The sequence below is a fragment of the Stegodyphus dumicola genome, chromosome 1 (genome assembly GCF_044657685.1).
Source record: "Stegodyphus dumicola isolate Sdum_Otavi_A_Nest chromosome 1, ASM4465768v1".
Lineage (NCBI taxonomy): Eukaryota > Metazoa > Arthropoda > Arachnida > Araneae > Eresidae > Stegodyphus > Stegodyphus dumicola.
In genome coordinates, this window is record NC_140768.1 from 80,430,372 (window position 1) to 80,443,817 (window position 13,446).

General features: G+C 31.7%; 1 non-coding gene across 1 annotated transcript; it reads left to right on the forward strand.

Moving 5' to 3' along the window:
* The first annotated feature begins 1,847 nt into the window (after positions 1-1,847).
* TRNAK-CUU (transfer RNA lysine (anticodon CUU)) lies at positions 1,848-1,920 on the forward strand. Its single transcript has one exon. It is a non-coding gene; the product is annotated as a tRNA-Lys (tRNA).
* The last annotated feature ends 11,526 nt before the right edge of the window (positions 1,921-13,446 follow it).

Genomic DNA, 13,446 nt, shown 5'->3' on the forward strand with positions numbered 1-13,446 from the left:
ATTTTTACTTTTTACGCTATCAAAATTGCTATAGCCTGAGAATTTCTCTAACTCAAGTTACATTCAAATGATTTACAATGCTTAGGATTCAAAGCATTTACAATGGCATACTACAGATCCAGGAATAATATCGACACTGTTTAAAATCGACACAGTTATAGTCGACGTTCACAGAATCCAAATAAAGCTTATAATTAACAACGACTTATAATTGAACGGGGAAAGAACTCAATTAAATTATTATTTTTTAGGGAATCTTCACAGAGCAAATACGAGCGTAGAATCGGCACCGATTCAAGATCGAAATCGGTTTTTCAGCTGTCGTGTCGATCCTTTACCGCAGTGGTTCTTATTTTACGTGTTTCCCAATCTAAAATCAGGGTATATATTACCGCTTGGATCGAATTAAAAGGTTACAGGAATCCAGTCATGCGTAGGCGTCTTATATGCTCACGCATTTACATTCTGCTGGAAGCAAACAAAACGATTTTGATAGCATTTTCACAGGCAGGCGTAGGCTACTACTGTGGTTGGTAGCTGCATGATTTATGGCCGATTTTCTTTCAGAAAAGCCGAAAGGACTGCTCCATTGTTAGTACTCTTCAAACGAGCTCGGATAAAAACGAATAGATAAGTGCTGACGTATCTAGTTGTGTCGAAACCTGACACCTGAGAGGTGCTTCACGGACAGGTGTTCCACGAAACTGGAGCGAGTCGTTCTCTCCCCTCGTCCTAGGATGAATTCGCGTTCCCGAGTTCGTTTTAATTGAAACGCGATTGTGTCATGGAAGCAGTTTACCGAGCGGGGATAATGTTTTCAAGCTCTGTTTACTTCGTTTTTTAATCGACCATTGTGCAAGCAGTGGTTAGCTGTGAATCATGAACGACAATCGAGAAATTTTAGACTTCGCGGCCGCTGAGTCATGCGTGGGCGTCCGTGCGCTGAATTAGAATCGCCCGCAGCAAGATAGCTCGGATGTGCAAATGGGTGTTGTCATCACATTTCAACCCGTGGGTGTCGTCTGAAGTTACAGTTTTAATTATCATCCGTTGACCTGTGAAATATTTAAATCCTAAATTTAATGGTGTATTTATTTTACAAAAGATTTCCCTTGAATATTTAGGTTATTATCAGCTGCTGATTCTTAGTAAAATAATGCTATAATGGAAACAGAAACAAAGCCGGAATTTTTTTTTTTTTTTTTTTAAATTTATAGTTTCGCTTAAAATGTAGTCTTCTCGGATGTGTGGTTACAAAGGTTTTAACTGCTTCTGGCGAATAATTCCACAAAATGATTTAGCAAGACATTTCATATTCAAACACTATCTAACACTGATCAGATATTTCAGAAGTCAGTATGGGAAATAATTATTTCGTCTACTTAATAATAATAAAAATAATAAATTTAATTTAAATTAAATAAAAAAATTTGTTTGAAATAAAATGCTGCTATTTTAAACAATTTACATAAGAATTTTTATTTTATCAACTTTTTATTGTTGCATAAAATAGGTACTAAAACTAAACTAGCCGAAAAAAAAAAAAAAAAAAAAAAAAAAAAAAGAAGAACACTATTCTATTCCGAAAGATGTATAGCCCACCAGCGGCCGAGCGGTAAAGTCGCTGAACACTGGTAGTTCGGACCTAGGTTCGAATCCCGCGAACGGGCTGGCTGCATGGGTGTTTTCGTGGTTTTCCCCATGTGTAACGACTTTCCCTTAAGAAGTCCTCCACGAAGGCATCCCTCCCCTTAGCCAGATAGCCCTCGTGTGCTTTGCCATAATTAAATACACCACACCACACACACCGAAAGACGTATAAGGTATTTCACCCGCTTTCTAAGCATGCCTTCGTAGTGTAATGGTCAGCGCACTCGGCGCTTATTCGAGAGGTCCGAGGTTCGAGTCCCGGCGAAGGCACTGCTCATTTGTCTCTTTTGCTGTTTCAAAAATACCTCTTAAATCTACACCCGAACTACAGTGGCGCCCGAACTAAAAAAGGTGGTGGATGATGATTCTCCTCCACCAGGATTTGACGATTGGGTTCCTCAAGCCCCAGTCGCCCTTGAAAGGAAGAATTTATAGGGTATTTCTCCCACCTTCTTAGCATGCCTCCGTGGTGTGGTGGTCAGCATGCTCGGCACGGATTCGAGAGGTTCGGGTCTCGGCGAAAGTACTACTCATTTTTCACGTCTCTAGCATCAAAATAACCTTCAGACATACCAAAAGATTTACCCATATTCGAGATTTTCTTTAAGAATTTCTTCTTTTCCTGTGCTGTCTGACTGAGATCTTCGAACAGTTCCTCGTGTTATATTCATATTAATATTACTTGATCAATAAATAAGTGACATTACTACAGGATCACATAACACACTGTTTATTACAAACCAACATCAACTGGCGATTACTTCAGTTCAGTTCAACAAGCAAATAGTGTGTTGCCACATATATATAACACCTCAATATTACATTCTGTGATTGGGATGGCGACTTCAGCATGCTGACGTTTAGTTGCATTTTTCAGCTGTTCATGTGGAGTATTTATTATCAAAATACACATTCTGCTGCTGCATTTGCTCCCAATAAGTACAATTCTATTGCCAGTACGAGTAATTACAAGTTTGTGCTCAGCTTGTATGATAGCAAAACCTAAAAGGTATTAAGTAACTAATTTAAATAAACTACGAATTAAAAAATTATTATACTCAGTAAAATAATTAGAAAACTTGGGTTGCAAAATATAGCGGTAAAAATGATTTTAAAAAGGAAAAGCATCGAATTACCTAGATTAGAAATATAGAAGTCCACTCGAATTGTAAATTATTATTAGATTTCCAAGCTTTAATGCTTGTTTATAGTTAATGCGATTATTTTTTTAACCTGGCTTGTACGTTTTCAAAATTTGCGTATAGTTTTGTTTTTTCAAATACTGGTTAAAAAAACTGCATATGGTTTTCAAGCATTGAATTATTATTTCTGCAAGTTTTTTTTTTTGGGGGGGGGCTCAATCTACTCAAAATAATTTTTTAATTTGTCAATTATATAACAATTTTTTTATAATTTGCCTTTGTTTTTGATGATATAATTTTGCAGTTTTCTGCACTGCCTAGTTCGCACTGTAGTAGTTGGACTACTAAAGACATACATTATTTTTATCGTTTTTCTAGGATTATTTTATTGCTTTTCTAAGATTATTTTTTAATTTTAGACTTTAATTTGCGCCTTTGTTGATTCAGAAACACCTTCTTCCTCAGATAGGATAATCAGGATCTCTTTTCTTAATGTATTCAAACTTGATATATATAGGCCGTAAGTTATGGAACCGGCGGAAATTTGTGAAGATGCTGAAGGTCATCTACTAATGATACTTATGACTGCACGTACTAATGACGTCACAAAAAGCATGTGACCTCTGACGCCCGATGATGTTTTTGCTTCATTTCAAATCTTCTTCTGCTACCTTAGATAAAAAATATCAGGCGATACTGTTACTGAATGTGTTTCAAGTCCGATCCCACAAAAAAATTGCTTTAAAATTATACATAATGAGATTGACAAAATGAATTAAACTATATGGTTTGAAAATTAAGCGAATTATGCGTAAACGGAGAAAAAAATATTCATCAAGACTGAAAAAAAGAAAATGCAAGAAAAAACATCGAAAATTCGGCAGATTTGAAACTATGGCATGGTGTTAATACGTAAGTTTGTCGGGCGGGGGCGATCCTTTTTGTGAAATTTTATATTTTTTGGAAAGCCATAAATGGAAGATGTAAGTTAAAAAAGTGACGCACAACAGGAATCTAAACATATTCTAAATCTAAATATACTTTGTATGCCTACAAAAAGATAACTTTCTATTTTAAAACGTTAACTGAGTTCCAAAAATTAAAATTTTATACCATACTATATTATTTTCTTCATATTGGAGAGCGCCGTTTATAATGATATCCAGCTATTCCAATATATATCTACAGTCATTGCAAAGATATAAACAGAAAGGCGAATTTAAACGGACAGATATAAATATCGCAGATGTAATGTTCCCTTTCAAATTACACAAATTCTTTTGTAAGATTAAGTTACATTGCGGCATAAAATGAATTTTAATTGGAATATTAATCGATTCTGCTTCCTTAAAATCTCTACTCTTCAGTTTATAGAAATCTTTTATGGAATATTTATAACTATAAGCCCTCTTTCATTAACCCTATAATCCTTCACACGTCTCTTTCAATTAATAACATCAGAAAATTGCTATGAAAATGATTTTACCCAGCAGTCTTTAGAAAATATGTTCGGTGGGAGATAAAGGCAATATTACTACTGCAATCTTTTAATTAAACGCTTCCATTCGCATTTCCTGTAATTATAAACAACCTCGGATACTGAAAGAATTAATTAATTTTATTTAATATGGTGCTTATTCGCAGATTTCTGAAGCACACTTTTATTCTTCGGTTGTCATAGCAACAAAAAGCTCCATCGGGCTTCAACTAGCAAGCGCTGCCAGATTTCGAAGTTCAAAGTAAAAGGAATTAAAATAATTCACGAGAAGTTTTCTTGAGAGGTAGCAAGGAGGGGAAGAAATTCGCAAAGAAGCAGATGTCAGCGACAAATTGAACACAAAATAAGTTCTTTCTTGCGCGCTTAATATTTGAAACGTGGAAAGCATATACGAGAAAGCGGGAGGGAAATTTTTGTCGTTTCCCGGACAACGAAATCTAAACAAAGCGAAGAAAGTGATTCTCTGGAGGAATGACAAGATATAACGTACGTCTGATGAAATTTATAAGAATTCTTTTAGAGAAATGATTTTTAATGGAATTTGAAACAATGAAAAAACTAAATTGAATTCTTTATTTTTTTAAAAGTATGAATGAAACTGATAGGCTATGATAAGAAAGTATTCGAATAAGAAATAGTACGTATCTTGTTCTTAGTTATTTCCCGAAGAACTGATTTTTGCAGAATAAAAACAACAAAAATTTTAAGCAATTTTTTGAGAACATTTTTTTGCATTTTCTGAAAGTTCATTAATCGACTTGAAACTACTGGAATGCTCTACAGTGCTTCAGTAAAAGAAACGGGAGGATAGAGCTGTCGAACTAGGAACTTGCAAAATACATTAAGTTATTAATTAGGCTTGTTATTCACGTCTGGATTAACATAAATATTTCAAAATATACGAACAATGTACAAGATTATAAGCTGTAATAAGTAAATGTATCAGTTATTTTAGTATGCAGTTTTAATGTAAGAATGAAAGAGAGAAATGAACTTTGGTTATGTAGTTCTTAGATTACGTCAAATGGGCTTTGCCTTTTAATAAATAGGAATAATAGCAAACCAATTCATAGAATTCATACACTAAATCTTTACTGTTAAATACCAATTGCCAACTCATAGAACTAGATCTTTATTATTAGGTAAAACTTAAATTCAACATAAAAAAAAGGCAAGTTGGAAATTCCCAAGGTTAGTTTCGGTGCGCCTGTTAAATCAGCATAAAAAGGAAAACATTAAAATGGTAAAAATGCATTGTTGTTTGAATTAGGACATTATCATTTAAATAGAATTTTAAAAAGAAATGTATATAAATGGTTGTAATCCATACGCTACCGCAAAATTTCACTATTACTATTAGATTTGATTTTTGTGTAGATGACAGCATATTTGAGAACTAGAATTATAAATATTGCGATCTATATATTATACGGCGCTAGAAATATATACTATTTAATACACTTATAACATTTATTAATAATATTTGTTGCACAATATTATTAAGAAGCACTTACAGATAAAATTAATTTTTGAATGGTTCGTTTCGTTATTGTGATGAATAATGTGAGGTGACAACGGTACGCTGTACAGATGGCGCGATTTCTCGTGGTAACTGGTATTGGTTCCATATTACTTATTGCATACAGAACTGAAATACATTTCATATAAAATAATGAGAAGTTCTGTTCGCAATACATAACAGCACCGAAGGCGTAGACACAATTGTTGTGGGTTGTTGTCTTCATTATGTGAGGACCTTGCTAGCGGTAAGAGTCTATCACCGAGAGTTTAAGAGAATGCTGAGTTCTTTCCTTGTCTAAAACAGTTTGCAGACTGAATTAGTCACCCCGTCTTCATTTTTCTGTTGTACTTTACGTCATATGATTCGTTATAGTTGAAACTATATCAGAAGAGCTGTAGAGACATGAGGTATTTTTTGGAAGCAAGCAAGATGAAAAATGAGCAATCGCCTTCGCCGGGAACCGAACCACGAACCTCTGGAATAACCACTACACCACAAAGGCGCGCTAGGAAGGCGGGAGAAATACCTTATAGAGCAATAGGATCATTAGTCCATCAGCCTCTCTAAAATCAAGAGGCTGTGGTGACACTGCAGACCTCTAAAAATCCCCTGACACTCACCGTGAAGTTAGGATTCTTGTAATGTGAAACGGAGCTGTGCAGTGTCAGAGCCTATCGAATGCTTCTGCAGTGTCACAGCCTGTCGTTTCACTCTTCCTAACAGTTCGAAAGCACTGTGACCTGTGTGTGGGGGGGGGCACCGCACATATAAATTTCTTACCTTTGTGTGGTCCATCGCAGATGCATTTCTACAGTATAAAAGACCTTATGCATCAATGACTTCTCTGCGTTTGGTCGTTATTTGTAAAGAACAGAAGTTTTTTTTTTTTTATTTTTAATTAACTGAAAAATAAACTCACCCATTTAAAATGTTAAATAATAATAATAATAACAAATAGTTTCTCGATTTTTCTTCAATAAAAATACACATACTGCAGCCTACTGTTACAACTAAATCTTTATTATCATACAGAATCAAAACCTAGCAGAGCTAACTGAAAGAGAATTTTAATTTTAAAAGCTCCAGAAATTGTTTTACATTTCGTTTAGGAACGTAAATTGGTATGAATAGGAAAGTATGAAAGTACTAAAAAATATATTACCATTTCAAAAAGAAACTACATAATATTAACCATTGAAATCTGTATTTTGCGATAAAATTGCCATTAAGATTTTATTTTGAAGACGATGTACATAATAACATTGGAAATTTTGTTGTCTCTGCATTACACATTGCTGAAAATCCACTTTATTTATTGAATCAGTGGTGTAAAATAACATATGCTGCAATATGTTATTTAGAACAGATTATTTTTCCATAATTCATTTTCCTATACACACGTTTATATTATGGAAGATGTATGAAAACCCTTACGCATTTTTGATTGGCAACAGCTTTCTTTCGTGCTTCTAAACTTTTTTTTAATAGCAGATAATATTTTAACAAATGTAAAGGAGTAGAAGAGCTCTTGAATGGAATTTCAAAATATTGTAAAATTTTATATGCTTTAAAGTAAAAACGAAAACACTCTTTCCAGGCATTATGAACTCTATTCTTCTTAAATGTCTTGGCAAAGAGTCACTTCGGATTAACAAGAATTCTTCCTTCCAAATTCGAAATGACTTTTTTTTAAAAGACCAAAAGGAGATATTAGACTGGAAATGGGATTTTGCATCCGATCGTCCCTTGTATTAATTTAAAAGAAATTAAATAATGAAGAATCTGCATGTTCGTAAGTATGTTCCTCGCATTGTGAAAAGAGAACGGTACCTAGAGTCTTAAAATTTTGAAGAACATAGTCCTCCATCCGAACATGTGCACCTGGAAGCTGGAATTTTGAACTTCGAATTTGTTTTATTATTTATTTCATATTTTATAAAACTTTAAGGAATTTTTGAATGACAAACTCAACGATTTGAAAGCGAGCTGTGGCAAGACTGTATGAATAAATCATTTTTATCTCCAGCGCGCGAGCTTGTTTATTTGAAAACGCTAAAGATATGTTGTTTTAAAATACTTTGTGATTTCGCTGGGGAATTGAATTTTATGTGGCATAAGTGCGAAAAACATGATATTTAATAAATACGTTTAACACAAAAAACGTTAATAACAAAAAGACAAAAAGAGTTTTGTAAAGCATCTCATTAAGAAAATAAAACACTAATAAGGTAAAGAGAAAGCACTGAAAAAAAATAGAAAAAGTGTGTGCCAATACTTTAACACTGCATAGGGAATTCTAAATATATTTTATTTTACTCTGCTGTTTTCAAAATTTTTGTGATTTTACTGTTGAATTAAATTAGTGAGAAGAAATCTATGCTTAATGACAAAGAAAAAAAAAAAAAAAAAAAAAAAAATCTGATGTGTACATCCCATGACTTCCTTGTCATTATACGCATTTTTTGTTGCATTTCATTTAAACTTATTGGATTGAATTAAATCTACTACTTCGTCGACAGCGCATAAACTACAATAGAATAAGAAGATCATTATCAATTACTTAAGATCAGCATTCATTTATAAATAAATAAAAATGCTAATTATATTGTCTGTACTTCTTAATAAAATATACTAATGCATTAGCTCTGAAATACTTACTGCATTTGCTTCTGTACATCTTTGACTTTTAATCCAAAAAATAATAAGTTTTCATGCAGATCATTACCACTTTTTTTAAGATTAGCAGTGCAATATCATTACAAATAAATCATATTGTTAATGGCATTATCTATACCCTCATAAACGTAAAACATAATAATCCATAAAACAGTACATTTACTTTTGCATCTCCTTCTGACCTTCAAATAAAAAGATTTAAAAAACTGATGCATACACCACATGACTTCCCTGTACGGAATATTAAATTATATGCATTTGTCTTGTATTTCATTTAAACTTATTGGATTTAATTAAATCTCCTTCCTTGATAGCACATAAAGCACAATGGAATAAATGCACTCTTTAAAATTCACTATATTTGTTTACCATAGCGACACTCTGGCGCTAGGTTCACTCAACAGCGTTATATTTCGTTCATATTATAACTCAGAATGCACAAAATTTATATCATTTGAAGAATTATCTAATCGGTGCCATATGTTCTATTCAAATACTCTAATATATCTAGAACGATGTATAAAAGAAATTAAGAAAACAAAACAAAAAAGAAACAGTTTTTCACAGACGATTCAGTATTTCTTATTTAATTAATTCAGTTCTCACTTCGCGACAAGGCAAAAATACATAAAGTTACTGTTTAAGTGCGGTTAAGCCTTAAGTTTTAAATAACATGGTGGACATATTTGTTTACATTTGAAACAGCAGAATAGTAGATTTGTTGCCAATCTAGAGAGAGTAAGCTTCGCAACAACAAAGGTAACGCCTTCATTTATTATTGCAAATTAAATCATGCTTTATCCTTTCTGGAATTTTTTTTCGAGGAAATAAGTGTTTAAGATTTACTTCGTAATTTTTAATATAGATATTTTGAGTTTTTATGTATTTTTGCCTTCTCGCGAAGTGAGAACTGAATTAATTGAATTAGAAATACTCAATCGTCTGTGAAAAACTGTTTCTTTTTTATTTTGTTTTCTTAATTTCTTTCATACATCATTCTAGCTTTATTATAGTATTTGAATAGATCATGTGGCAACGATTAGATAATTCTATTCTTTAAATGATATAAATTTTGTGCATTATGAGTTATAATATGAACGAAATATAATACTGTTAAGTGAATCTAGCGCCAGAGTGTCGCTATGGTAAACAAATACTAGAGGGAATTTTAAAGAATGCGTTTATTCTATTGTGGTTTATGCGCTGTCGGCGAAGTAGATTTAATTCAATCCAATAAATTTAAATGAAATGCAAGAAAAAATGCGTATAATTTAATATTCCGTACAAGGAAGTCATGTGGTGTACACATCAGATTTTTACTTCGTACAAGGAAGTAAAAGGGAGGGGTTAGCAAGAGTAAGTGTAACAGCAGACTGCGAGCTCAGCGAGAGCGTAAAACCCTTAACATATATCCTTTTGGGCAAACTTTAAAATCTGAATATATCCTTTTGGGAAAACTTTAAAATCTGAAATCAGATTTTTTTATTTTCTTATTAATTTAATTTAATTTATTAATTTATTTATTTTTTCAATTTTTAAAGAATTTCCTTTTATTTAAATATTTGTTCTGGTATCTTATATATCAGAAACTAATGAAGAAAGATTTTACACTTCTTGGAATAACAATTACAAATTTCAAGGCAAGTACTGATTACATTTGTAAATTCTTTTTAAATATTTCGAATGGTCAAAATCGAAACAACTAAAATTCCAGAATGAGGGTGCATGGCATGAAGAGAATTTTACCTTCTTTTTAATTAAAACTTAAATAATTATATATCCATATATCTATACATAAGTTAGACTATAAGCCTAAATTCAAATTACAGGTATTAAAAGGGGGAAATTAGCAGTTCCATTGAATATTTCTAACATTCCAATATAAACTACACGTTGTAGTCTAAAAGAATTCTAAAAGAAGGAAGAGTGAATTACTCATCACTTTTTACATTGTCACATGTCCAGGCAAGGAAGAGCTGTAGGATCGAAAAGACAGGCTTGCAAAGCCGTCTTTAGGCAATATCAACAAATAGTATTTATCAACATCTCTTCCAGCTATTTATTATATTTAATTCTGGAATTTCATATATTCGCAAAATAGAACGTATTGCCACATGAGGAAAAGTGTGTTGGCAAGTCTTGTGCGCAAGTTATCTACAATAATAAATCCACAATAAGAATAATTATATTAAAATCAAGTATTTTCTTTATTAAATAAACACAGGTCTCCATGTGGCGTTAATTTACGAAGAAATTAATTTTATAGCCATGTTTTTTTTTAACTTTGCCATTTTAAACAACTCATTTTTAAATATGAAATTTTGTGTTCCAGAATTTTAATGTCGGGAAGACTAATTCTTAAGTTAGTTAACATATGCTTGCATTCCAAAATCAGATCATAATTAATTTTTAGGTTATAATTTTCATATTTTTAATAAAAAAATGATTTTGTCTTTTCTAAACTTTAATTGTAAATTTTGGAGGTGTTTTACTATAATCTGAAAGTTTCAGATAGCAGTTTAAATATAATTAAAAATAAGCTGTAGGATATGTATCGCCATCTTTAATTGTAACTGGCGAATCAATTTACTATATCATGTTATTAAGGAATTAAAGGTTTTAGATAAGAACAGCATTCATCAACGTGAATGTGTTTATGCATGCTATTTTCTATCCACTTGTAGGAAAGGAAAATAACCTGAAATCCATTTCATGCGAATTTATTTCCACATGATTAAATTGATATTTTAGGAAAATAGCATTTCTGCAAATGTTGTCCTGTGAAATAAATACAAACGATGCAATTAGGTTCATACTTAACAGTCTTTTTTTAAAACAGTTAAGTATGATAGTACAAAATATTATACAATTAATATTTAACTATTTCGTAAAATGTACATAGAGAGACTTATTGCTTCTTGTATCAAAGGTACAAAATTTATAACGATTTAGATTCTCCAAATAATCGATAACTTATTTACATTTTACACTGGCAATTAGTTTCTGCATGGCCGATAGGAGTGCCTAGTTTTAAAGATTGATATAATGACTTATTTACTGATGAATGGCAATCGTGGATGTCAGAAAAATTCTAATGATGATATATAGTGACTTATTTGTCGATAAATGGCACCTGTGAGTTTTAAAAATAAATCTAAAAATGACGTAGTGATTTACTTATCGACCGAGCTATCTAAAAATCTAAGAATCTATTAGTTAAGAGCTATTAGTTAAAGTTAGCGAAGAAAAATTCTAACTATGTTTTGAGTATGTTTATTTTACATAGTTGAAAGCAAATACGATATTTTATTGCGTTTTAAGAATAAGTAATAAAAATAATTTCGTAAAAATTTCATAAAACAACTTGTATAGAGATTTAAATATTGCTACTTGTATCAAAGGGACAAAATTTATATCGAATTTCCGAGTCTTCCAATAATTAATATATTATACATTATCTTTTATTAACAACAGTTACTTTCAGCATAGCCGACAGAAATGCCTAATTTAAAGATGATATAAGGATTTATTCATTGAAGAATGGAAACCGCAAATTTTAGAAAAATTCTAATGACGATTTAGTGGCTTTATTGATATAAGAACGTACGGTAAGTTCTCGGAAGTTCTATTCCATTACAAATAATGAGAGTTGGGTATAATAATTAACAATGAGGATATCCGTGAAGAATATTTAAATTTTTCTTTGTATGAAAACTGCAAAATGCCTCTTTAACATGATGCTAATAATTGAAAAAAAAAAAAAAAGTATTATTTGGGTATACATGCTTTTCTTTGGGTCGTGGTTCATGATTTTGAATTGAAATTGTAGTGCTTTAATGATGTTTAATAAGTAAAAATTCTGAGCAGTTTTGGAAATGAATTTTTTAATAGTTTCGGTTTTCAAATCGGTATGTGCTCATCCTTATAAAACAAGGAACACTACATATTTTAAGGGCTTTATTTTGCAGAATTTTTATTTTACAGAGATTTGTTTTTGCAGCATTGGGAACACTTGAAATAAAGCTGGACAGATCATCGTTTTATTAGATATCATTTTATTACGAAAAGAAGGAATGCTATATTTTTGGAAAGAAGACTTAATTTAGCTGTAGAAATATTTAACTTTTTTCTGAGTCTAGCAAAATGAGGTCTAATAGTGAGGGTAAAAATGAGGTGAGTTTATTAAAGACTAGTGTGACTAATGTGACTAATGTGAGTTTATTAATGATGTCTAAGTATGTGACTTCTTGTTTCCACTATATTTCTTCTTCTAATAACGTGCGAGTAAATGGTAGACGTAGACTGAGGGTACTCATAATTGACTTTAATGAAACAGAACTGCATTTGATTTCATGTCACTAATTGAAATTCTCCGATTAGTAAGCCTTAACTCTAGAAAATCTAAATAATAATGCTGATAATGACTATAAATACTTTTTATAGTCTCTGTCAGAATAGCTATGTCTTCTGCAAACAGTGCTATTTAATTTTAAATGTTATTACGAACAGGGCTTTGGGGTACTTATGTTATAGTCGGCCTCTGTATTTCCAACTCGGACTCTAAACAATCTTTTATAGTGAAAAGAAGCAATAATACGAGTTATATTATCTGCGACATCGAATTCGATTGGGTTATAAATAATACTGCAATGCCAGATGCAGTCGAATGCTTTCGCAATATCAAGGGAGACTGCACATGTGGACTATTTGCTTTTGAAGCATTCAGTAATAGAGTTTTCACTAAGCGAAGGTGTTGTTGTGTATAGTGTTATGTCTTACCTTAAATCCAAATTGCTCTTGCGATTGAAAAAAGGAAGATGAAATGTAAAACATTAAAATTTTTTCTGCATTTTTTTAGGAATAGGAAGAAAGCTAAATAATTTAATTTGTCCATAGGTTTTGGGAGAAAGGTGCTATTATGGTTTGATTATGGAAAGCTATAATGCATTTTCTCTCTC